The sequence below is a fragment of the Mobula birostris genome, chromosome 29 (assembly GCF_030028105.1).
Source record: "Mobula birostris isolate sMobBir1 chromosome 29, sMobBir1.hap1, whole genome shotgun sequence".
Classification (NCBI taxonomy): domain Eukaryota; kingdom Metazoa; phylum Chordata; class Chondrichthyes; order Myliobatiformes; family Myliobatidae; genus Mobula; species Mobula birostris.
In genome coordinates this window covers 14,766,908-14,793,549 of record NC_092398.1, presented here as the reverse complement: position 1 = coordinate 14,793,549, position 26,642 = coordinate 14,766,908, and the positions used below count along the sequence as shown (strand labels likewise).

The 26,642-nt window shown below is 45.5% G+C and overlaps 1 protein-coding gene across 3 annotated transcripts in view; it reads left to right on the top strand.

Annotated features, from left to right (window-relative positions):
• nkain1 (sodium/potassium transporting ATPase interacting 1) overlaps nucleotides 1-26,642 on the top strand; it is an 883,832-nt gene that overhangs the window by 169,675 nt on the left and 687,515 nt on the right. The window contains exon 1 of one of the 3 annotated variants that reach the window (XM_072246608.1): nucleotides 12,063-12,125. The exons of the other annotated variants lie outside the window; for them this stretch is intronic. The gene's annotated coding sequence lies outside the window, so the exon portion shown is untranslated. Of the gene's footprint in view, nucleotides 1-12,062; nucleotides 12,126-26,642 lie in introns of those variants that run through there. 3 annotated transcript variants of the gene reach the window in all.

The window sequence follows — 26,642 nt, the reverse complement described above, 5'->3', positions numbered from 1 at the left end:
TTTTCTTTGCCTCCATACAGACCATTTCATTACAACTGCATTGAGATAGACAAGGAAGAAGAATAACAGAATACTTAAGTGTTACTGTTATAACACATTGTTGGAATTCTTTGAAGAAATAACAAGCAGAATAGTCAAAGGAGAATCAGTTGATGTTGTGTACTTGGATTTTCAGAAGGCCTTTGACAGGGTGCCACGCGTGAGGCTGCTTAATAAGCTACGGGCCCATTCTATTACAGGGAAGATTCTAGCACGGATAAAGCGGAGGCTGACTGGTGGGAGGCAGAGAGTGGGAATAAAGGGAGCCCTTTTCTGGTTGGCTGCAAGTGACTTGTGGTGACCCACAGGGGCTGGTGTTGGAACTGCTTATTCTTACATTGTATGTCAGTGATCTGGATGACAGGTTGATGGCTTTTTTGCAAAGTTTGCAGACGATATGAAGACCGGTGAAGGGGTAGGTAGTTTTAAGGAAGTGGAAACCTACACAGGGTCTTAGACAGATTGGGAGAATGGGCAAAGAAGTGGCAGATGGAATACAGTGTCGGGAAGTGTATGGTCATGCACTTCGGTAGAAGAAATGAAAGAGATGAATATTTTCTAAATGGAGGGAAAACACAAAAGAAAAACTGAAGAGCAAATGGACTCCCTAGAAGTTAGTTTGCAGGTTGAACCTGTGGTGAGGAAGGCAAATGCAATGTTAGCATTGATTCCAAAAGTAAGTATGTAATGTTGAGACTTTGTAAAACACTGGTGAGGCCTCACTTGGAGGATTGCAAGCAGTTTTGGGCCCCTTATCTTAGAAAGGATGTGCTGAAACTGGAGAAGGTTCAAAGGATGTTCACAAAAATTATTCCAGGATTGAACGGCTTGACGTATGAAGAGCACTTGATGGCTTAGGGCCTGTATTCACTGGAATTCAGAAGAATGATGGGTGACCTCATTGAAACCTATTAAATGTTGAAAGGCCTTAATAGAATGGACGTGAACAGGATGTTTCCCATAAACACAAAATACTCTGTAGATGCTGGGGTCAAAGCAACACTCACAACATGCTGGAGGAACTCAGCAGGTCGGGCAGCATCCGTGGAAATGATCAGTCAACGTTTTGGGCCAGAACCCTTGACTGTGTCCTGCCAAAGGGTTCCAGCCTGAAACGTTGACTGATCATTTCCACGGATGCTGCCTGACCTGCTGAGTTCCTCCAGCGTGTTGTGAGGATGTTTCCCATAATGGGAGAGTCTAGTACCAGAGGATACAGCTTCAGAACAGAGGGACGTCCTTTTAGAATGGAGATGAGGGAGAATTTCTTTAGCCAGGGAGGGTGAATCTGTGGAATTTGTTGCCACAGGCAGCTGTGGAGGCCAAGTTTGTATGCATCTGTAAGGCAGAGGTTGATAGATTCTTGATTAGTCGGGGCATGAAGGGATACGGGGAGGAGACTGGGGCTGAGAGGAAAAATTATGAAATGGTGGTGAAGGCTCAATGGGTCAAATGGCCTAATTTTGCTCCTGTGTCTTCTGGTCTTATATAGTTTCAGTTACAGAGAAAGTCGGTGCAGGCAGACAGTAAGTTGCAAGACCATAATCAGGTGGATTGTGAGGTCAAGTCCATTTTATCGTACTAGAGGTGCATTCAATCATCTTATAACAGTGGGATAGAAGCTGTCCTTGAGCCTGGTGGTGCATGCTTTCAGGCTTTTGTACTTTCTGCCCATGTGGGGGGGAGAGGGGAAGAAGAGAGAACACCTGGGGTGGGTGGGGTGTTTCATTATGTTGGCTGTTATACCGAGTCAGCAAGATGTGTGGGCAGAGTCCACGGAGGGGAGGCTGCTTTCTCCTGATGTGCTGCGTCCACAACTCTCCACGGTTCCTCGCGGTCTTGGGCAGAGCAGTCCCCAAACCAAGCTGTGATGCATCCCAATCTGATGCTTTCTACGGTGGCATTGGTGCTGCTTTCTATAAGGGAACGTGTCAAGTTTCTTCAAGCCTCCTGAGGCTTGGATCCAGCAATCATTTTCTACATTTCAAAGTTCAAAGTAAATTTATTATCAAAGATTGTATAAGCCACCTAGAGATTAATTTTCCTGAAGACATTTACAGGGAAAAAAGAAATACAATCAAATTTATGAAATAATCAGAAGCAGACAAATAGCCACTGTGCAAATAAAAGAAATATTGAGAACATGAGTTTCAAGATCTTTGTAAATGAGTCCTTGTAGATCATAGAATCCAAAGTCTTAGTGATTGAAGTTCCGCGCAATACTTTTGTGTGGAGAGGGTTTTTTGCAGGAGCATCATGTCTCATTGTATCCTGCTTCTGAACTTCAGAACCTGCCGGCCGGCACTATTCAGCTGTGCATATCTCCTTGCCCTGGGACTAGGGTTGCCAACCTTCTCACTCCCAAATAAGGGTCAAAAGTAGCAGTCAAATACGGGACACTTGTGTTTACCCCGAGAAAGACTACCATGACCACGAAGCCTTGCACGGGCACCTGTGTGCGCATGTCTGATGTGCACATATGTGATGTGCGCATGCGTGTACATGCCGATTTTCTCCTACAAAGCGGTTTTGGCTTAATCTTCCTGATTCTGGTAAGTGAAACTACACTGTACATGTATTATTTCTACTTTATATAGGCTGTGTATTTATCATACCATTCCTGCTTTCACTATATGTTAGTGCTATTTTAGGTTTTATGTGTTATTTGGTATGATTTGGTAGGCTATTTTTTGAGTCTGGGAATGCTCAAAAATTTTTCCTATATAAATTAATGGTAATCGCTTCTTCGCTTTATGCTGTTTTGGCTTACAAACGGTTTCGTAGGAACGCTGTACCTTAGCGGGGGAAATACGGGACAAGGGCGGTCCCATATGGGACAAACCAATTTAGCCCAATATACGGGATGTCCCAGCTAATACGGGACAGTTGGCAACCCTACCTGGGAGAGTGGCAGGTCTGATGTGGACTCTTAAACCGTTGATGGTCTTTCAGCAGTAACTGCTGCCTACTTTGCTGTGTGTGTGTGTGTTACTGGGAAAAAGGTCCGTGGAGAATGAGTATCATTGTGAGTCGGGGGGAGGGGGGTTGGTGGCGGTGAACCAGGACAATATACCTCTCAATCATTTCTTTGACTGTGAAATCCCGTGCAAATGAAGACAGTAGAGCACTTTGAGTCTACTGCTCAGGTTACAAGGCTCAGCGGAAGACATGTGCTAATTAATTGTGGGTGGCAAGGAACAGCAGAATCGTGCTAATGCAAAGAGATGTCTGCCTGGGGAAAACATCTGATAGAAATGAAGCAATCAATAAGTCCAATCCACCATTGGGATGAGTTTTAATATTATTAAATTGGATATTGCAGCTCTTAGTTCTGGTCATTCATTGTTCCGTAGGAAACGTCCTCGGGAAAGGCATCTCCTTCCATGCAGCTGTCCCTGAACTGTGGCCTCTTGTTTCCAGAGGAAGGGTAGGAAATCCCTGCTATCATGTTTAAAGCATATTTGGTTTTCACCGAGCCTTGGCAAGGAAAGAGGGATCAATCTCTTTGAGGAAGGAGCTGAGGATATTGAGTTCTGACTTAACAAGCAAATTAATGCCATCACTGTAATGGAGGAATTCGTGATGATTGAAAATCTTCTGCTGTGGGTGTAGAGTTGAAGGGTATAGCCCAGACCCCCTGTATCCCTCTCCATACATCTGTGGCAACAAGAGTAACGCACACAAAATGCTGGAGGAACTCAGCAGGACAGGCAGCATCTATGGAAAAAAGTATACAGTAGTCGGCGTTTTGGGGTGAAAAGCCTCGGCAGGACTGGAGAAAAAGAGATGAGGAGTAGATTTAAAAGGTGGGGTAGGGGAGGGAGAAACACAAGGTGACAGGTGAAACCAAGAGGAGGGGGGATGAAGTAAAGAGCTGGGAAGTTGATTGGTGAAAGAGATACAGGGCTGGAGTCTGATAGGTGGGGATAGAAGGCCATGGAAGAAAGATAAGAGGGGAAGATCACCAGAGCAAGGCGGTGGGCAGGCAAGGAGATAAGGTAAGAGAAGGACAAGGGGACGGGGAACACTGAAGGAGAGGGCGGGTGGTGGGGACCGTTACCAGAAGTTCTGCAGATTCTCTCTTGTTTGTGATAAGAGTACTTCCTGATCATCAGCCAATAACAAAACTGAACAAATTAGCCACCTTTAGAAGCCAATCAGCTTTTAACTTTTAACTTTCTTGACCACAAAAATTTTGGAAAATTGATTTCACAAAATGCCTGAATACAATACTAAATTGCCATCTGGTCGAGCACAGACACTAATGATAATAATTTGATTTCAGGAGGATGGAAGATAAGTGGTATCTTTGATTTTTTTAAGTATAAATATCAATAAGTAAAGAGGGCTCTTGTTCTTCCAGTTATGTTTTTATTTGGATGAGCTAAAATGGAAATTTGACTCGACATGGTTAAGGGCCTTCCTGAGTCTCAGGGTCTGATCTAGAATTACTCTTGAAATCCAATACAAGCTGGCTTTGAATTGAATTAAATCACTGACAGATGGATAAAGATATGGACGTGCACTTCATCCTTGCATGAAATAGGGAATGAGGGCTGCTATCTGTGAAAACACACATAAGCACGACATCACTGCCAGAGAGAGGAGGGTGTGGTGTGTGTGCTGAAAGGAGAACGTGTCTAAGATGAACAAATACCACGAGTGAAATGGACTGGTCGGGAAACAACCAACAAGGAAAGTATCAATGTGAAAAATTCTGCAGATGCTGGAAATCCAAAGTAACACACGCACACACACACAAAATGCTGGAGGAACTCAGCAGGTCAGGCAGCTTCCATGGAAATAGATGGTTGATGTTTCGGGCCGAGGTCCTCCTTCAGTCAAACAAGGAGAGCACACTGCTCTCTCTTTCCTCCACATTTCTTCTAGTATGGTAGCATACCAGTTAACATTACAGCACTGGCGATGGGGTTCATTTCATGCTGCTGTCGGTAGGAATTTGTACGTTCTCCCCATTACCACGTTGATTCCCCCCGGCAATCCAGTTTCCTCCCACATTCCAAAGACTTATGGGTTAGTAGATTAATTGGTCACATGGGTGTAATTAGGCAGTTCCATATACCATCAGAGAATACAATATACAACCTGAAATTCTTATTCTCCGCAGGCATCCATGAAACATAAGAAACACCCCAAAGAATGTCTTTCCAATATTTTTCCAAAAGAGGGCAAGACCAGAACATATGTGTCAAGGAAGCCACCTCAGAATTACATCTGTCACAGACAGGATTTATATGACCATAAAAACGAGCTAACTTATCCTTAGACACCTGGGCCCTGTGAATCACCTTAAATTGTATCAAAGTGTGTCTGGCACACATGGAAGAAATGCTAACTAGATTCTAATCCCCCTACTACATTTCAATGGTTTTCCCAAACTATAACGTGTTTAAACTTGGAAAAAAGTAGGAGTGGTACCACTGATCCTTCGGTTAAATTTGAAGAAACTTGGAGGCCATTTATTCAACATTTTCATATGATGTAAGCTGACCTTTTCCGAATCCTTTTTAATAACTTTTTGTTTGTGTATAGAGGAGCGGAGTTAATGACAAATAATGATCTTAACTGATGAAATATGGCAGCCTAGTCTTTGTTTTGTTTTGTTTTAGTGTAGGGGGGGTAAAAAGTTTAAAAAAAATCTTTTTCATGTTCAGTTATTAAGAGATTGGGAGGTTTAAATGAAATATGTTACTCGGAGTCTGTGTCTGTATACGTTAACTGTTATTAATGTAATCCCGATCTCTTTGTATCCGGTGGTGGCATCCGTTAGTCTCGTGAGACCATGGATCTGACCCTGGAAAGTCTTGCTTCAGTCTGTGTTAGAGCAGTGTCTGTTGTGGCTGTAGAGGCCCACACGGGAGTGACAGTCTCGGCTGCAGCGACTGCATTTGAAGGCACTGTCCTCCAGTGTTGTCTTAGTGCTGTTTTTCCAACGAGTGCGCTTTTCTTCAGCAGCAAGCCTCAGCTTCTCTTCTCCTCTTTTTAGACCTCTGCGTAGTTCCAACCTTCAGTGAGAGCGATCGCTTGCGATGTCCTCCCACCTCTGACGTTCATTTTCAGTGACTTCATGTCTCTCTTGCAAACGTCTTTGAAACAAAGATGGGGCCGCCCTTGTGCTCTCTTGCCGGAGGCCAGTTCCCCATACAGCAGGCCTTTCGGGATCCTCCTGTCTGACATGCGGTGTATGTGGTCCAACCAGCGGAGACGGCGTTGTTGGAGCAGGGTGAAGAGGCTGGGTATCTGGGCGCGGGCCAGGACCTCATTGTTGGTGACTTGGTCAGTCCATGTGATGTCCAGGATGCGTCTTAGGCTGCGAAGGTGGAAGGCGTTGAGACGCCACTCTTGTCTGTAGTAGAGGCTCCAGGTCTCGCTGCCGTAAAGCAGTGTGCTGAGGACGCAGGCCCTGTAGACTGCAACTTCGGTGTGCGTCGTCAGCTTTCTGTTCTCTTTGTATCATTATCATTGTTATGCTTATCAATTTGAAACTCAGTAAAAAAGATTGAAAAAGAAAGAACAGTATGAAATGCCACAGGGTCTCTCTCTTTCTCATACTAATGAGGGAGAGAGAGAGGGGTATCGCTCCTTCCACAGCGAGAGGGGAGACCAACAGCTCGCTCTTTTGATGCCACAGTCTGCAGTGTGTGTTCATTGGGCTGGAGGGGGCTGTATCTCTAAATAAAAACTAAAAGGACAACCACTTTTCAGGACCACCATTCAATCGAGGATTAAGATACCTAATATTTATTGATTGCTATAGGGTTTGCAGTCTGTGAATTAGACCTTAAAGGGGTCATATACAACATACTTCAGAATGGTGTTTCTTATTGACACCAGCTCCTGGAAAAGGAGTCACCCGTTTATTATGTGCTGTGTTGTATGATGTGGGCAATCATGGTCTACCCATTGTCATGATCATTCTCAGCAAATTTTTCTACATAAGTGGTTTGCCATTGCTTCCTTCTGGGCAGTGTCTTTACAAGATGGGTGACCCCAGCCATTATCAATACTCTTCAGAGATTGTCCGCCTGGCGTCGGTGGTCGCATACCAGGACTTGTGATGTGCACTAGCTGCTCGTACGACCATCCACCACCTGCTCCTGTGGCTTCACGTGACCCTGATCAGAGGGCTAAGCAGGTGCTACACCTTGCCCAAGGGTGACCTACAGGCCAGAGGAGGGAAGGAGCACCTTACACCTCCTTTGGTGGAGATGTATCCCCACCCCACCAAAACATAAGGAATATTGGGCATATTTTCCAATGCAAAATAAGAAGAATGGGTAATTTCTTCACCAAGGAAACCAGAAATCGGGAGGTTTTGGAGTGGAGTGTAAGCAATTGCCCATCATACAATGCACACAAAATGCTGGAGGATCTCAGCAGGCCATCTATGGAAAAGAGTATAGTCCACGTTTCAGGCCGAAACCCTTCATCAGGACTGAAAAAAAGATGAGGAGTCAGTGTTTGCAGGTGTGGGGAGGCGAGGAAGAAGCACAAGGTGATAGGTGAAACTGAAAGGGGGGGAGAGGTGAAGGTGTTTGAGAAATCGATGTTCATGCTATCAGGTTGGAGGCAACTGAGACCGAATATAAGGTGTTGTTCTTCTAACCTGAGTGTGGCCTCATTGTGACAGTAGAGGAGGCCACGGTTTGACATATTGGAATGGGAATGGGAAATGGAATTAAAATGTGTCGCCACTGGGAGATCCCGCTTTTTTCTGGTGGATGGAGCGCAGATGCTCAGCCAAGCGGTCTCCCAATCTACATTGGGGCTCACTGATATACAAGAGACCACACCAGGAGCACCGGATACAGTACGTGACCCCAACAGACCCACAGGTGAGATGTCGTCTTACCTGGAAGGACTATTTGGAGCCCTGGATAGTGGTGAGGGAGGAGATGTAGGGGCAGGTGTAGCACTTGTTCTGCTTGCAAGGGATGAATGGACTAGGGAGCAATCCCTGTGGATAGCAGAAAGTGCGGGCGGGGAGGGAAAGGTATGCTTGGTGTTGGAATCCCATCAGAGAGGGCAGAAGTTATGGAGAATTATGTGCCGGACGCGGACGCTGGTGGGGTGGTAGGAGAGGACAAGAGGAACCCTATCCCTGGTGGTGTAGCGGGAGGATAGAGCGAGGGCAGATGTGTGCGAAAGGGAAGAAATGTGGTTGAGGGCAGCATTGATGGTGGAGGAAGGGAAGTCCCTCTCTTTGAAGAAGGAGGACATCTCCTTCATTCTGGAATGAAAAGCCTCATCCTGAGAGCAGATGCAGTGGAGATGGAGGAATTGAGAGAAAGGGATGGCGTTTTCAGAAGTAACAGGGTGGGAAGAGGTATAGCCCAGGTAGCTGTAAGAGTCCATGGCCCATTGAATGGCATTGGAGAGAAAATGGCTCTGACCTTTAGACAATGGATGTGAATGTTATTTGATCATGTGTAATTTGCACAATTTGTTTTGTTTTTTTTTCTCTCTGCACATTGTGTGTTTGACAGTCTTTGTTCTTTTTTAATGGGTCCTGTTGGGTTTCTTTGTTTTGTGGCTGCCTGTAAGGAGACAAATCTCAAGGTTACATGCAGTATGCTCAGGTAGAATTGTTCTCCAATCTTGGCAACTTACTTGGAACTGTTTCATTACCACACAAGGAAATAATCAGTGCGCAGTTGATTGTTGTGTGTCCTGTGAATGCTTGGCCTTCATATACTTATCAATCAGCTGATTGGGCGCCACTTTGGATGCTCAATTGTGATGTGGGGGAGGAAATCTCCTCACTGATTGGCTGTCCACCACCCAAGCTACACATTTTCCGAATTGTATGTAGTATGCCTACTTTGATAATAAATGTACTTTGAAAGTTGAACGTCACCTTCATAGTCCACTGTAGACGACGATTATTAATGGTTACGGGTTAAAAGTATAAACTGTTTTTGAAGTTAAAATCACTGGTTGGTGAGTGACTGCACAAATGGATAAATTACTGATCTATCTAATATGGAATACATCTTGTATGTTTTAATGTGAATGTATGTTTTTTTTTGTGTGACCGTGTTTTTTTTTTGCTCGCTATTTTGAACGTGCTGTGTATGTTTTGTACCTTGACCCCAGAGAAATGCTGTTTTATTCAGCTGTATCCGTGTCTGGTTGAATGATAATTAAAGTTGAACTTGATCTGATTTGATTTTGACCCAAAGGGATATTGAAACTTGAACAGGTTCTGTGAGCGGCAGCATAGAAAACGGAACTGACCTGCTTTCCCACAGTTCCATTGAGTGGCTTTGTGTTCTAGCCTAGAGAGTTGAGTAAAAGATCAAAACTGATACACAGGCGTAGTACTGAAGCAGGTGAATTGGTAAATGAATGCCCATCTGTCTTTTGGGTAGTCAAAATATTCAATTACACTATTGGAAAATTGGTGGGAATGACCATCATTGAAATGTGTGAATTGGACATTGTCACATCTCTGTTTATGAAGCCTTTCCATCTGCGAATTTCTGTCTATCTATCTATATATCATTCTGTCTATCTATCTATCTATCTATATATCTATCTGCCTATCTATGTGTATCTATCTTTCTATCTATCTGTCTGTCTGCCTATGTCTATCTGTCTATCATTCCTATCTATTTATCTTTCTACAGGTGTATCTATCTATGATGTTTATAGAAACATAGAAAACCTACAGCACAATACAGGCCCTTCGGCCCACAAAGCTGACTCTGTGCCTGTCTATCTGTCTGTCTGTTTATCTGTCTATCTGTCTCACTATCTAACTATTTGTCTGTTTATCTGTCTGTATATCTGATTGTCTGTCTATCTGCCAGTCTATCTGTCTGTCTCTCTGTCTATCTGTCTGTCTGACTGTCTGTCTATCTAGTGATACAGCATGATGTCGGCCCTTCTGCCCCCTTGAGCCACACTGCCAGGACAACTCCACAACCCCGGTTAACCCTGACCTCATCACGGGACAATTTACGATGGCCAATTAACAGACCTGGCGCGTCTTTGGACTGTGGGAGGAAACCAGAGCACCTGGGGAAAACCCACGCATTCCGTGGGGAGGACGTACAGAGATGCTTTCTACAATGGCTCCGGAGCTGAACTCCGAACTTGGGAATGCCCAGATCTGCAATAGCATGACGCTTGTTGTTCCAATTTCACTTAAAGAAAAATACATTCATTGATTAGAAGTAGCTCTGCTTGTGGTAGGTGCTCTGTAAACATTTATCCCCCTGTAGACTTTGCCTCCCTGTCTACCTCTTTCATTTCTCTTTTTTGCTCATTCATTCTGCTGTTCGGATGGTTCCTGCGATGAGCTCTTTGATACACAAGTGGATTGAGATGAAATGTCAGTGTGGAATCACGTATGGAGTATATGGTACATTGCCATGCCACAGGGAAACTCACATGAAACTAACATCCACTTCACTGCCCGCAACCAAAGGACAGTGACTCTTTTACGTAGTTCCCTTCACTGTGCCAATAACCTAGACTGTTTAATATTGGAGTAGCAACACCTTACATTCTGTTTGGGTAGCCTCCAACCTGATGGCATGATCATCGATTTCTGAAACTTCTCATAATTGCCAGCCCCTCCTTCACTGTTCCCCATTCCTGTTTCCTTCACTCACCTTATCTCCTGACTTGCCCATCACCTCCCTCTGGAGCTCCTCCTCCCTCCTTTCCTCTGTGGTCTTCTGTCCTCTCCTATCAGGTTCCCCTTACTCCAGCCCTTTATCTCTTCCACCGACCAACTTCCCAGCTCTTTACTTCAGCCCCTCCCCTTCTCCCGGTTTCACCGATCACCTGCTACCTTGTACTTCTTCCTACCCCCCTCCCCCATCTTCTTAATCTGTCTCCTTCCCCCTTCCTTTCCAGTCCTGGTGAAGGTTCTCGGGCCGAAATATCGACTGTTTATTCCCATCCTGACCTGCTGAGCTCCTCCAGCACGTTGGCTGTCTTGCTCTGGATTTCCATACCTCTTGTGTCTAATGTATTTTCATAATTCGTGCTAACAGTTTGTCTGCAGGACTGTGATGATGATCATATTTTGCCCGGTATTGGTTGAGTAACTACACCTCACACAACTATCCTCTGCTGTACCCAGTGGGGCGGCACGGTAGCGTAGTGGTTAGCACAACAGTTTACAGTGCAGGTGACACAGGTTCAATTCCCGCCGCTGCCTGTAAGACCCATGTAAATTGTCCTATGATTAGGCTAGGGAATTGCCTGGAAGGGCCTATTATGGACTCCAACGGAACTGTTTTACACTCCTTTATCAAAGTATATATACAACCTTGAGATTTGTCTGCTTACAGCCACAAAACACATTAAAAAAAAGACCGTCAAACATCCAATGTGCTGAAAAAACTGTCGTGTAGACAATAAGTAAGCTGTAGGAGTAAGCAATTGAAATGTCTCAGCACGGACCAGATGGGCCGAATGGCCCGTTTCTGAGCTGTATTTTTCTATGACTCTAAAGGTCATTATTTTGATATTGAACTGTTTTTGTTGGAACCTAAATCTCTTGGATTGAATTCTAACAAGAATAAGTTCTGGGTCCCGATTTTAAAAATACGCTCATTATGACCCTAGTTAGACGACAACTGTGTAACGACTCGGTGTCAGGCACCTTCATCTTTCGGTGTCAGAATTTAATTGAGCAGTGGCATTGGGAGGTGTGACGGGTTGCTGGAGCTGACCTTGACTTTGGGAAGGCTGAAACAAAAAATAAAGTGTGCGGGCAAGAAACGCAGAGTCCTGTTTGTTTTCGTGCTTTGCGAATAATTCACAGAAATGGCGAAATTGTAAATACTGGCAACAAACGTCGCTTCGCTGAGCCTGTTATTAGCTCTTTGTTTTGAGTGTGTGTTTGCTGGAATAGAATCAGGCAGTAAAAATAAATTGGTAGTTAACACTGAGTTGCGATTCAATCCATAAAATAGTCAGAGTTCGGAACCAGAACGGATAAGTGAAGGTTGTACTGATATTCCCCCGATACAATCGGTCTGATTACATTGCTACCTAGCAGCCAACGCCTTTACCTTCAATGGCAAGCAGTCCTTAAGGGAAATCAGGTAACTTTTTTACCTTCTTCGAGGGAGGTTGAAATTGAGATCAAGTGATCGGCGAGAGCTCTGTCAGTCGACATTGCAGGAGCTTCCCACCTTGGGGGGCTGCCTGCGCTGGTTTTCTGTGGGTGCTGAAACGTCGATACACTACTGGGGAGTCTCTCCGACTAACTGGCAATATCTATTTGTTTTCTGGGCTCACTGCTGTTTATTTCCCAGATGGGCTGCTGTTCATCTCCCATACTTCCTGATGTAAATTTCCCATACTTTCCATTAATTATTTCCAGTACTTCCTACTATTTCCCACACTTCCTACTATCTATTTCCCACACTTCCTATTGATCATTTCCTATACTTCCTACTATTTCCTGTTCCCTACTGTCTATTTCCCATACTTCCTGCTATTCCCCATACTTCCTACTATTTCCTGTTCCCTACTGTCTATTTCCTGTACTTCTTGCTATTTCCCATACTCCCTATTGATAACTTCCCATACTTGCTACTATTTCCCTTACTTCCTACTATTTCCTGTACTTCCTGCTATTTCACGTACTTCTTATTGATCATTTCCATCACTTCCTATTGACTATTTACCACACTTCCTACTACCTATTTCCCAAACTTCCCACTATTTCCTGTTTCCTATTGTCTATTTTCTATACTTCCTACTCATAAATTCCCATAATTCTTACTCTATATTTCATGCATTCCTTACTGTCTATTTTCTGTGCTTCCTGCTGTTTAATTCCCATACTTCCGATTTTTCCTGTAATTCCTCCTGACTTTCCCATACTTCCAACTGATTATTTCCCATAATTCCTACTATTTCCCTTAATTTCTACGGTCTATTTCCCATAATTCCTACTGACTTTCCCATACTTCCTACTGATTATTTCCCATAATTTCTACTATTTCCCATATTTCCCGCACTTCCTACTATCCCTCCTATTCCCTGCTGTTTATTTCTCGGACAGTTGTTTGTCACTCTTTGTTAATTTTTATTTATTTTATTGAGATACAGCCTGGAGAAGGCCCTTCCAGCCCTTTGAGCTGTGCCACACCGCAATCCCCTGATTTAACCCTAGCCTAATTACAGGACAAATTACACTGACCAATTAACCCACCATCCGGTACAATTTTGGACTGTGGGAGGAAACCAGAGCACCCGGAGAAAACCCACGCGGTCACGGGGAGAACGTACAAACTCCACACAGGCGGCTGCAGGAATTGAACCCGCATCATTGGTACTGTAAAGTGTTATTCTAACCACTACGCTACCGTGCTGCCAAATACGGTTTAGTTTATGTGTAGTTTTTCTTAAATTCTTTTGTATTTCTTTATTTTCCTGTAAGTGCCTGCAAGGAAATGAATCTCAAGGTACATATATACTTTGATAATAAATTTACTTCGACCTTTGAACCCTCCCCACCATCAAAGTTATCTTCAAGAGGAGGTGCCTCGAAAAGGCAGCATCCATTGTTAAGGACCCCCAACATTCGGGATGCCTTTTTCTCGTTATTACCACCAGGAAAGAGGGACAGGAATCTGAAGACCTTCACTAAATGATTCAGGAACAGCTTCTTCACCTCTGCCACCAGATTTCTAAACATCATTATTCCTCTTCAGCAATTTTTAAAAAATATTTTTGCAACTTTTAGTGATTTTCTTTGGGTGGCAGGGTGGAGCTATGTCTCTACCAAAAGAGGTGTAAGGCGCTCCTTTCCCCTGCTAGCCTGCAGGTCACCCTTGGGCAAGTTGTAGATTAGCTCCCCTGATCAGGGTCACGTGAACCCATGGGAGCAGGTCGTATGAGCAGCCAGTGCACATCACAAGTCCTGGTTATCCAACTAGTGACGCCAGGCAGACAATCTCTGAAGAGTATTGATAATGGCTGGGGTCACCTGTCTTGTAAAGACACTGCCCAGAAGGTGGCAATGGCAAACCACTTCTGTAGAAGAATTTGTCAAGAACAATCATGGTCATGGAAAGACCATGATTGCCCACATCATACGACATGGCACAAAATGATGATGTCATATAGAAACATAGAAAACCTACAGTACAATACAGGCCCTTCGGCCCACAAAGCTGTGCCGAACATGTCCTTACCTTAGAAATTACCTAGGGTTACCCATAGCCCTCTATATGACACGGCACATAATGATGATGTCATACAACACGGCGCATTAGGAATGACCGATAGTGATTTTTAAGTCTTTCACTATACTCTGGCCACAATACAACAAATTCATGACATATGTCCATATGTCAGTGATAATGAACCTGATTCTGATTCTAATCTTTATTGAATCAATTTCCCAGTCATTTGTGAATTGCTACCTGCTGTTTAACCTCTGCTGCCACTGAAGCACCAGTATCCGATCCTGATGGTCAGTTTATTTCACTAAGTATCGGTGGAATTTCTGATGAGACGGAAAGAGAATGGGAAAAATAATGACTGCTTTCCATTGTGAATATCAAAAAGCTTGCTGAAGTCAAGTTAATATTCAACAAGCAATGCTACTATCCAGTCCAGTTGATAATAAATTGTTTCATTCACGAAATTTGCTGTCCCTCAAAATAAACTCTTGGTGATTCTGCAGGAGAAAGAAGTAATTCCAGTGCAGCTTGCACACTCCTTCTTTCCGTCTTTCTTGATCTCTACATCTGTCTGCTGTTTGTACTCATGGTAGGCACAACATGGAGGATTCCAGCAATTTCAGCTTGAACCCACTTCATAGAGGACCACTCACACTCCATTGACATGCATGACTGAACCATGCGTGTTGGCCCCACCATCCAATAGCCATACAAGACGTTAATTGTACTGGGCAGACATGACAATCGATGACCACATGACCTGCTATTATGGTCCTTCCCCAATTTGAATTTATCTGAATCTTACAACCATCCCACAACATAAGGGAGTAAAGATCTTTGTGTTATGACTCCATTGCAATGTACAGACGTGTGAATTTAAAAGTCTAATGGCTTGTAGAAAGAAGCTCTCCCGTGGCCTGTTAGTCCTGGCTTTAATGCTGCGGTACTGTTTGCCGGATGGAAGCAGGTGAAACAGTTTATGGTGGTTGGGGTGACCGGTGTCCGGGACGATCTTCCAGGACTTCCTTACCCACCTACTGCTGTAAATGCCCTCAATGGAGGGAAGTTCACGTACACAGATGCGTTGGGCTGTCCGTACCACTCTCTGCAGTGCCTAGCGATCAAGGTTGGTGCAGTTCCCGTACCAGGCGGTGATAAAGCCAGTCAGGATGCTCTCAATGGTGCCCCAGTAGAAGGTCGTGAGGATCTGGGGGCTCATGCTGAACTTCTTCAGTCGCCTGGGGTGGAAGTGACACTGTTGTGCTTTTTTTTTTGCCACACAGCCGGTGTGTACAGTCCAGGCAAGATCTTTGGTGATGTGTATACCAAGGAGCTTGAAACTACTCACCCTCTCAACCGCAGTCCTATCAATATTGATCCAGGCCAAGCCTGTCTCTGTTCCTCCTGTAACCCACAATCAGCTCTTTTGTTTTTTGGACATTGAGGGAGAGGTTGTTAACCCGGCACCACTGTGTCAGGCTGTCAAACTCTCCTCTTTGAGCCCTTTCAGTGGGATGCACCTATCTTCTGTACGCCCTCAACACGTATTCCTGCGGCCTGGAATGCGCCAGTGTGACCTCCTGCTTGCACACTCTTAAAGATGCCGTTGGGAGCACAAACACGAGAAAGTCTGGAAATCCAAAGAAATGCACACAAAATGCTGGAGGAACTCAGCAGGCCAGGGAAAGAGAAGGTGGTCAATATTCCGGGCTGAGACCCTTCATCAGGACTGGAAAGGAAAGTGAGAAGTCAGAGTAAGAAGGTGGGGGGAGGGGAGGAAGAAGTACAAGTGATAGGTGATAGGTGAGACTGGGAGAAGGGGGAGGTGGTGAAGTAAAGAGCTGGGAAGTTGGTGAAAGGGATAATTATGGCTGGAGAAGGGAGGATCTGATCAGAGAGTACAGAAGTCTGTTTACTCTTTTCCATAGATGCTGCCTGGCCTGCTGAATTCCTCCAGCAATTTGTGTGCGTGTTGCTGTTGACAGCATGAAGTATGCTGGTGGAATATTCACAGAATCTCAGTCACTGGGTGAGATATCTGAAGGATTGGCTCCCCCGGGAGGCAATGGGAGCCAGTCCATTGAGATACAGATTAGATTCCTTTCGGACACATTGTTTTGTGGGACGGTATGTGAGCGGTTGGAGCCGTGACTGCTGATACATGCGGTGTACATGGGAGGTCCAGGTGACTTTTGATTGATGGCCTCAACCTCAGGAGTCTCCCTCAGCTCGTGTCTGAAACTACTGCAGACTAATTGATAAAGATTGATTACCATGATTAGTCAACAACTGATTTGTATGTTTTACTAGGATAGTGGCAGACAATCCAGGCGGACTTGGCCTTTGTCTAGCTAGGACTAGTGCACTGCCATGTATATATGGTCCTCCTTAAATGTCGAACTCCCTGGCTTATCTGATGTTAATTTTACTTAAATCATGGGTTTTGGAGAAATACTTCTGAAAGTTTAAAAAAAAATCAGTTTGCAAGAAAGAAAAACACAGGATTGTGTGCAAATATGGTCACACAGAGCCCAGAAAACACTGACCAAGGAGATGACCCAGGATGTTCGATAAACAGGGTTTGGCCTCCTCCTAACTATTTTCTGTCATCTTCATTATTGGGGGATATTAGCAGAGCATAAATCTTCCAGTTGACATGAAAAATGGTCTTTTGCCACACCAAGCCGTACTGACACCCAAGGTTAAAGGGCAGAGCAGACTTCTCTTCATTACTGTCACGTGGCCTGGGGTTTGGGAATGGATTGTCTATCCGAGCAGACCTGACATGATTCATCATCGTGCCCCATCTAAACCTAGTGCCTTACACTCTCCCTGTCCACTTGTCTGTCTCTTCATTTTCTCCCTCTTCTCCGCCCTCTGTGAATCTGAGTGCGTCTCCTTTCTCTATCCCGGTCTGTTTCCCTGCTTCCTCTCTCATTCCCTTTGTGATGGATATGTCTTTCTCTTTATCTCTTCCTCTACCCGTCTCCTCTACATATCCTCTTCCCATATCCCTTCCCTCTCTTTGCCCTTCTGTATGTCTGTCTCTGTCTGTTCCTATGTCTCTTTGTCTGTCTGTCTGCCCTCCCTCTCCCTACCCCTACCTCACCTCCCTCTCAGTGATGAATACATCTCTCTTTCTGTCTATTCTCACCCCCCTCTCTCTCACACACACCACCCCTACCTTACCTCCCTCTTTCTCAGCAATGAAAGCATCTCTCTCTCTCTCTATTTACCCTCTCACTCACACACTCACTACCCCTTCCTCACCAACCTCTCTTTCCCGCTCAGCGATGAATACATCTCTCTCTGTCTCTATTTCTGTGTCTCTGTCGATTCCTCTCTCTCAGACACACACCATCCCTACCTCACCTCCCTCTCTTTTCCTCTCTGTGATTAATACATCTTTCTCTGTCTCTATCTGCCCCCCTTCACACACACACCACCCCTAACACCTCTCTCTTTCCCTCTCTTTCAACGATGAATACATCTCTCCGTCTCTGTCTGTCCTCCCTCGCACACACACCACCCGTAACACCTCTCTCTCTTTCAACAATGAATACATCTCTCTCTGTCTGTCTATTCCTCTGTCACACACCATCTCCAACTCACCTCTCTCTCCTTCTTCTCTCTCAGCAATGAATACATCTTTATCTCTGTGCCTCTGTCTGTCTATTCCCCCCTCTCTCACACACACCACCCTCACCTCACTTCCCTCATTCCCTATCTGAGTAATAAATACAACTCTCTCTCTCTCTGTTCCTCCCTCTTTCTCACACACACCACCATTTTCTCACCTCCCTCTCTCTCTCTGTCTCTGTTCACCCCCTCCACACACACACACCCATCTCTGCCCATCTCATTGTCTCTCTTCCTGTTTGTGACTCTCTCCTCCATCACATACACCACCCCTAACACCTCTCTCTTTTCCTCTCTTTCAACGATGAATACCTCTCTCTGTCTATTCCTCTCCCACACAGACCACCCCTACCTCATCTCCCTCTTTCCCTATCTGAGGGATAAATACAACTCTCTCTGTCTGTTCACCCCTCTCTTTCTCACACACACCACCCTTTACTCACCTCCCTCTCTCCCTACCTCTGTGTCTGTTCATCCCCCCTCTCTCTCACACACACACAGACACACACACACACACACACACACACCAACCCTCCCCATCAGATCTCTGTATCTCTGCCCATCTCATTGTTTGTGACCCTATCCCCCCTCACACACACAAACCAGCCCTGACATCTCTCCCTTTTCATCTTTCAACGATGACTACATCTCCCTCTGTCTATTCTCTCTCTCACTCATACACACACACCATCCCTACCTCACTGCCCTCTCAGTGATGAATACCCCTCTCTATCCCCCCCACACACACCACCCCTAACTCACCTCTCTTTCTTTCCTTCTCTCTCAGCGACAAATACATCTCCCTCCCTGTCTCTATCTCTGTTTGTCTATCCCCCTTCTCTCTCTCTCACACACATCACCCTTTCCTCACCTCCTTCTCTTTCCCTCAGAGATGAAAACATCTTTCTCTCTCTCTGTCCCCCCTCTCTCTCACACACACATCACCCTTTTCTCACCTTCCTCTCTCAGTGATGCATACATCTCTCTCTGTCTCTGTCCACCACTCCGCCACACACACACACACACACACACACAGACACACACACACACACCCTCCCCATCAGGTCTCTGTATCTCTTCCCATGTCATTGTCTCTCTCTTCCTGTTTGTGACCCTATCCCCCTCACACACACACACCACCCTTAACGCCTCTCTCTCTTTTCCTCTTTCAATGATAAATACATCTCTCTCCCTGTCTCTGTGTCCCCCTCACATACACACCACCCTTAACACCTCTTTCAACGATGAATACATCTCTGACTTTCCCCCCTCTCACACACACGCCACCCCAACACCTCTCTCTCTCTTTGTAATTTATTTTTTATTGAAGTTCATCATCAAACAAAACTTTCCATAAGATGTATTTCAGATACTATACATATAGTCATATTTGTTACAAATCTCCACGTAATATTTATCTGAGGTATACACAATACACTTATAGAAAGGAGAGGAAAGAAAGAACAATCAGAAGAAGAAAACTATGAATACATCTCTCTGTCTATCCCCCCTCATACACACACCACCTCTCCCCATCAGATCTCTGCATCTCTGCCCATCTCATTGTCTCTCCCTTCCTGCCTGTGACCGTACCCTCCGCATCCACCGTGTGCAGGAATGTACTCGCCATGCAGTTTTACTTTCCCCGTGAGGGGAAGACTGTTGCTATGGTGACCGAGAATGGACCGAGTGAGAACGGCCCCTCTGGTTTCGATGCAATATGGGGGAGGGGGTGGAAAGGGGTAGAGGTGGCGTTTTAACTTGTGCTCTGCCATAGAGCGAAGGGTCTGGGTTGGCTCAGGTGCGTTAGATTTCCGGTAAGGGTGCGGGAATGGCGGCGACTTGCAGCCTCTGAAACTCGGCGTTTCTGCGGGATGAAGCCGCCTTTGCCGAGGTCCGCCAGCTCCGAAGGCTTCGCATCTAATTGCTGAGGCCGCGCAGCATGGGCCTCTTTGTTAAGTACCAGGGCACAATCTTAAAATCTAATAAAGCAGCCACTTGAAAGAAAATGCATGATAAATGACTTTAAACCACCAGCCACAGAACCCAGTAATTGGCTCTTTGTCCTCATCCCTCCAATCAACTTGTGGTTTGCAGTGTGATGTGCGCCCGCGGTAATTGCATTGAACTCCCACGAAATGCTGAAGGGAATCCCCCGCCGCTACTTTGCTTTTATTTACGAGCTGAGGGGCCGCTGACCGCGACAGGATCAGTTGCCCCGAAGCGGGTTTTGCGGTGAGCATTTGTGTCCGAAGCCGGCTGGAAGATTGCGGCGACGCGTTATCTTCCTTCTCGGGTGTCACCAGGGTCGCGTCGCTCTCCCCTTTTGGAGCAAGTGTCTGCCGCCCTTTCTGATACGCAGGAGAGGTTTATCGCCTATTTTGACGTGTTTTCACCGTTGCAACGTGGAGACCTGCAGCATTGTGTTTACACAATATCCCACAGGCAACAGTGAAATAAATCAACTGTTCGGTCCTCCAGCATGGCCCTGACATTCAATATTTCGTCTTGCATTCCTGAATTCCATCCCTAAACTTCGATTTCTCCCCATTTTCTCTCACAGTCTCCTTTTTTTCCTTTCTCCTCCTCTTTCTGGTCCCTCCTTCTCTTTCGGACTCTCCCTCTCTTTCGGCCCTGTTATGTATTTACTATTTCAGTATTAACTGAGTAACATTGTTTGATTAAGCGTTCTTCGTTGTTTACATAATGGGGCAAAAGTACCTGAATGGCACAAGTCATCTTGTCACCACATCATGTAAGCACTAAATTAGAACAAAGTAGGCACATTAAGCCTGGCTATGTGTTTTTTAAATGAGTTTTATCTTTTAGAGTTACAAAGTTTTGAGTAAGTTTTAAAATGAACCCGAGACGACTGCAATTTGTGGAAGGACATTCAGAAGTGTTGAAGCTCAGCAAAACATTTGAGTTTAAAAAAAGACACAGTATGTTTTTTTCTCTACAAAAGAGGAGAGAGATGAGGTTAAAAAATAGGGCCGGAGAGGGACGAACTTCATGGGTTCATAAACATTGAGGGCCAGGTGGTACAGTAATAATAATGCATTTTTTAAAAAGCAGAAATGTCTGAATACATTGGAAAGGCAGGCACACTCGATTGCACAACACTTAGCAAGAGTCCTCGGGGAGGACGGTTAGGACCCAAATGCTGGAGTATCCAAGACTCGAATGAAGACGTGATACGAGGATGAAACAAAGACAGGACTCTAAACTAGACATTAGACTAGAATCCAAAGTTGTCATTTCAAAAAGAGCACTAATCTGCATGCTGTTGATGAAAAAGTATAACAATGATGAGAATGATACAGGACTGGTAGCCTTAAGATTTACCAGGTGAAAACTAACACGAGACAAGCAATATGGCTTACACTAGAAGTGAACGGCAAATTAATTAAAATGGAAATGGACACTGTCTCGGCTGTTTCAGTCATTCCACAAAAAGAGTTTGAACGACATTTCAAAGATACTGAACTGGAGTCTGCAGATATCCAACTAAGAACTTATAGTGGAAATAACTCCTATGCCAATGAGATTTGTAACAGTGAGATACAACAACCAATACGCCACATTGGGCTTGTAAGTGATGAAAACAGAAGGGCCAGCATTGTGGGCCCATGATTGACTGAGACAACTACAGCTTGATCGGCGATCCATGCACCTTTTGCATGTCACATCCCCTGCAATAGTCAACTGAAAGCAAGTTAAGAAATCTGCTGGAAGATTCCACAGTATTGTGAGCAGTTTTGGACCCCTTGTCTAAGAAAGGATATACAGGCATTGGAGAGTGTCCAGAGGAGCTTCATAAGAATTATCATGAGAATGAAAGTGTTAATGTATGAGAATTTTAATGCTTCTGGGCCTGTACTCACTGGAATTTAAAAGAATGAGAGGGGATCTCATTGAAACCTTTTGAATGTTGAAAGGCTAAGATCGAGGGGATGTTGAAAGGAAGTTTCCTATAGTGGGGGAGTCTAGGACTAGAGGGCACCGCCTCAGAATAGAGGGATGTCCATTTAGAATGGAGATGAGGAGGAATTTCTTTAGCCAGAGTTGGTGAATCTGTGGAATTCATTGCCACAGGTGACTGTGGAGGGTAGGTCATTGGGTGTACAGTATTGAAGGCGGAGGTAGATAGGTTCTTGGTTACTCAGGGCATGAATGGTTACAGGGCGAAGGCAGGTGAATGGGGTTGAGAGGGAAAATGGATCAGCCATGATGAAATGGTGGAGCAGACTTGATGGGCCAAATGGCCTAATTCTGCTCCTACCTCTTATGGTCTTATGAGTCGTGGCAAGTCTTGACTAACACTAGATGTACCCGATGTGATTTCTCATCTGTACCCAGTCTGACCATCACAAGTAAGACTTCCTCAGGTGGTGAATATTTTCATGACTTATTGTGGATTATTGCCCTGTGAAAGGGCAGGAAAGACCAGATGACCATGGTATCTCTATGGTAGATGAACTCTCAGAAATGTATTTCCTAACGTGACTGATCGCAGCATGATACAGAAAGATGGTAGGGGTTGTTCTCACTACACCAACTACTGTATGCACTATCACACCAGTGCTGACTCCTTCTCCACCATATTCCAACTGAACCATTTTTCCAACTTTGTTTTCTGGAAATTCCTGCTTTCACCGAGCGATCAAGGCTGGGCTTGACGGATCACCAAAGCTCGATGCGGAAAATCGGATCTGTTCCCCAGCTCTTCCGATTCTTTCAGCGTCATTGATCAAGGATTGAATGTCCTGGTGATGGCACTCGGAAGCTTGTAATCTGATCCCCGCATGGGGAGCGGTCCAAACTATTTTTAGACACTGTTGTTTAAAAATATTTAAAGAGCCCCCATGTAGGTGAAACAGAACACCTGCTTGAAGTTCTGCCTAACATCTTGTTGCCTCAGTAAAGCATAAAGCTCCCAGCGGAGAGCTTTTCTTCCTCCTCCCCACCTCCCCTATGAACAGAAGAGACGAAAGCCTGAAAGCACATAATACCAGGCTCAAGGGCAGATTCTATCCCAGTACTGTAAGACTATTGAATGGGCAGAAGTATGATAAGATGGACTCTTGACCTCACAATCTACCTTACTAGAGTCTTGCACCCTCATGTCTGCCCGCGCTGCACTTTCTATGTTATAACTCTTTACTCTGCGTGCTGTCACTGTGTTTCCCTTGTACCATGAAATGATCTACATGGATGGTGTCCATTTAGATGCAGTCAATGTCCCTCAATAGTCAAAAGCAGCTGCAGAAAAGACAGCAAGCCAAACAGCACATGAAACAGTAGTAGTGTAGTGGTTCGAGTGACGGTGTTACAGCTTGGGGCATCGGAGTTCTGACGTATGGAGTTCTGAATTCTGGCGTAAGGAGTTTGTACGTCCTCTCCCTGAATTTGTGCATTTCCTCTGAGTGTTTCGGTTTCCTCCCACTGTCCAAAGGCATACCGGTTGGTGGGTGTTGTAAGCGAGGAAACAGATTCGGTAGGGTCTCAAAGGCAAGGACTTTGGACACGCAGCCTAGGTAGTAAAGAATTTTATTTACAGAAGGCAAACATGAGAAAGTGGCAACAGAAGTAACACGCACACAATTCACAGTAGTCGGATCGGTAATAAAACACACACGGACAATTAATAACAAACGTGGGAAAATTGCGCAGGAACAAAGTACACGCACACGTACAAACACGTTGTTGTTGTTCATCCATTGCTGACGTCGATGAGGACCTCGACACCATGGTGGTGTCGAGACTAGCGTGTGATTTGGATTGAAGTGAGGGAGAGTTGCGCAGAGTCAGCCTCACTCTCTCTTCCCAATTCCCATCTGGATCCAGTGGCAAGACAGAGTCCAGACGGCTGGAGATGGGACTAGGCGCAGTGGATGACCAGGATGTCTTCTGTGTCTTGTCCTGCTCTACACATTCCACGACGCTTGCAGAGACCACCGCCTTGACCGTTGGACCTTCCGTTGGTCTCGTCCACTCAATCCGCCGGAGTCTGTCTTCACATGCTGGGATAGACAACTCCCTATCTCACCGAGGGTTTGAGACCCGTCGGCTACCCTCACCTGGTTTAGCCGGCTTGTCGAAGCCGTTGCCCGGGGTGTGGCCGCTGTCACATGCAAACAGCTACGGGGAGCCACAGGTGAGAGCTGAGTGCCAGGTGGGGACCAAAGGTGGACTAACTGCCCTAAAAAGGACGTGACATGTTCCCCCACCAGAGGTGCTACCCCTCCCTGACACCCATACACCGCCACACACATACAACCAAGGGAAAAGTCAATACAATACCCACCACCCCTTGACTCTGTGCAGGCATGGCTCTCTGCTTTTAGGGACAATAACCAACGCTCCCAACCCTATTCAATGCACAACTCACCAATAATTTCTCCAGCGCTGTTCCACAGTTCTCAGCCTGGAGTGAAGCAGGGTGATCCCTCCAATGGCAAAGAGAGAGGGTCCAGCACACGTGGCACACTTTATAGTGCAGGAGGGCTGGAGAGTCCCACCCAGGCAATTCACGGGAGGGGGCAATGGCTTGGTGCCAGCGGAGTTAAGCTGATTACAAGGGCCAATTGCCTGAGACCAAGTACAAGGCTAATTAAAGGGGCCAGCGGTTAGGTGTGCATTGATGGGCGAGGAGGGGTCAAATCTTGACTGGCAGGTGGCGTGTCTTTCGACCAGGTAAATGGGCAGTGCTGTTACGTGACAGTTACGACCCCTCCAATATAGTAGGTTAATTGGCCATTGAAAATTATCCCGTGATTAGACTCAGATTAACTCGAGGGATTGCTGGGCGGCGCAACTCGAAAAGCCGGAAAGGCCTACTTTGCGCTGTAGCTCAATAAATTAATCAGTAAGCGATTAAAGATGATGGTTAGATTTATTTGTCACAGGGAGAAAGCAGGAGGTTGGGGCTGAGAGGGACAATGGATCAGCCATGATGAAATGATGGAGCAGGCTCGATCGGCCAAATTCTGCTCCTATATCTTATGGTCTTAACTGATCATTGTAAATTGTCCCGTGATTAGGCTAGGATGTGCTGGCAGCATGGATCAAAGGGCCGAAAAGGCCCGTTCTGTGCTGTATCTTGGCATAAAATAATATTATCAAGAGATATCTTCAATCAAATGCCTCAACGGTGCATATTCCACCCCGACCACATCCTCAGTTTCATCCTGAAGCTCTGCTCATCTTTCAAAGACAACTAACTCAGGTCATGTAGCATCTACTTCATCGTATTCTGTTTCCCAAGTGCTCCGTCTACATCCCATATCTGAGAAGGCATCTCCCAGAGAAAGTAGACATTAATAATGAAATTCACCACTGCCTTCAATGTGCTGGCACAGGCTTGTTCGGTTAAATATTTAAGGACTTAGTATTGACTGGTGTTTGATAGCTAGCGGCGCCATGATGGGATGAAGGGCCTTTTCCTGTGCTCTAGGACTCTGTGAAATTTGACTTGGCATGAAGCTTGTGGCCTATATGACGGGTAATTCCCGGTCCAATCATGTGCCTCTGAAACCATAGCGACATATAGCAGGCATCCCAAGATAACGGAAACTTACTACTAATGTCGTCTCTGCAAATTTTCCAGTTTCACTGGAAGGATAAGGGAGCTGACAGTCAATGTCCTCCTCCAGCAATAAGCCCTCAGTCAGCTGTGTGGGTAGCGTGTGTCAAATGCACGCCTGGCACCGGCATCTGATAGCAGAATCAGAATCCCGTTTATTATCACTGATTCAAGATGGCACAAGTTGCTGCTTCCTTCGTGATAGGCCGACATGGTAGCATAGTAGTTAGCACGACGCTTTACAGTGCGGGCGATCTGGGTTCAATTCCCGCCGCTGCCTGTAAGGAGTTTGTACGTTTTCCCTGTCACCGTGTGGGTTTCTCACAGTCCAAAGACCTACCGGTTGGGAGGTTAATTGCTCATTGTAAGCTCTCCTGTGATGTGACTCGCAAGTGTTACGTACCCCGTAACTGGGTTGCCAAACCAGCAGAAATGGATCACTCAATTGGAGTCTGGATTACTAGAACTAAGAAAGTTTTATTAAAGAAACAAGCAACACAGTACTCTAATCAAAAGGATAATAAATGCAACAGTTCAGAAATGATAAACACACATGTACACAGAATTAAGATAACAGGATCAATCAAGCTCTATCGTTGTCTAGGGGTAAATGACCAGTTTCAAAGTGACGCAAAGTTCAGTTCAGTTTAGTTCAGTTCAGTTCGCAGTAATCGCTGCAGTGGGAGATGGACAGTGGGGGGAAGGAGAGAGAGAGCAAAACGAATGAATATTCAAACGGCTTCCACACACAGACCTTCGCAGTCAGCTTTTGGGCGAGCCCTTTGTGATGTCATCTGAGGTCACCGACCATGACCCCTTCGTTTCCAGATACGATCGTTTCTCTGCGGTGAACCTGGCACCCAGGCAAGGGTGGACACACACCAGATTCCCGCTGATCGTGCCTTTCCACCCTGTGTGTCTATGGCTTGATCCCGCGACCAGCCGTCCAAAACTTCCCACCGACTTGTGGGAGACGCACCGCTTCCAGGGTCTCGTTACCTCGGGGTGTCGTGTGTCTTGCCTTAGCGAACCTGTCCCTTTTTATCCCCCTGCTGGGGTATCGCCTGTCCATCACTTCAAACAGCTCAGAGTTGAAAGGGGGAGCCGATCTTGACAGCTCTCCTTCCGTTACTCTCTCCCGTCCCTTCATTAACATCTCCAAATGCTGCTCCATTGTTTTCCTTATCTCTCTTTCTCCT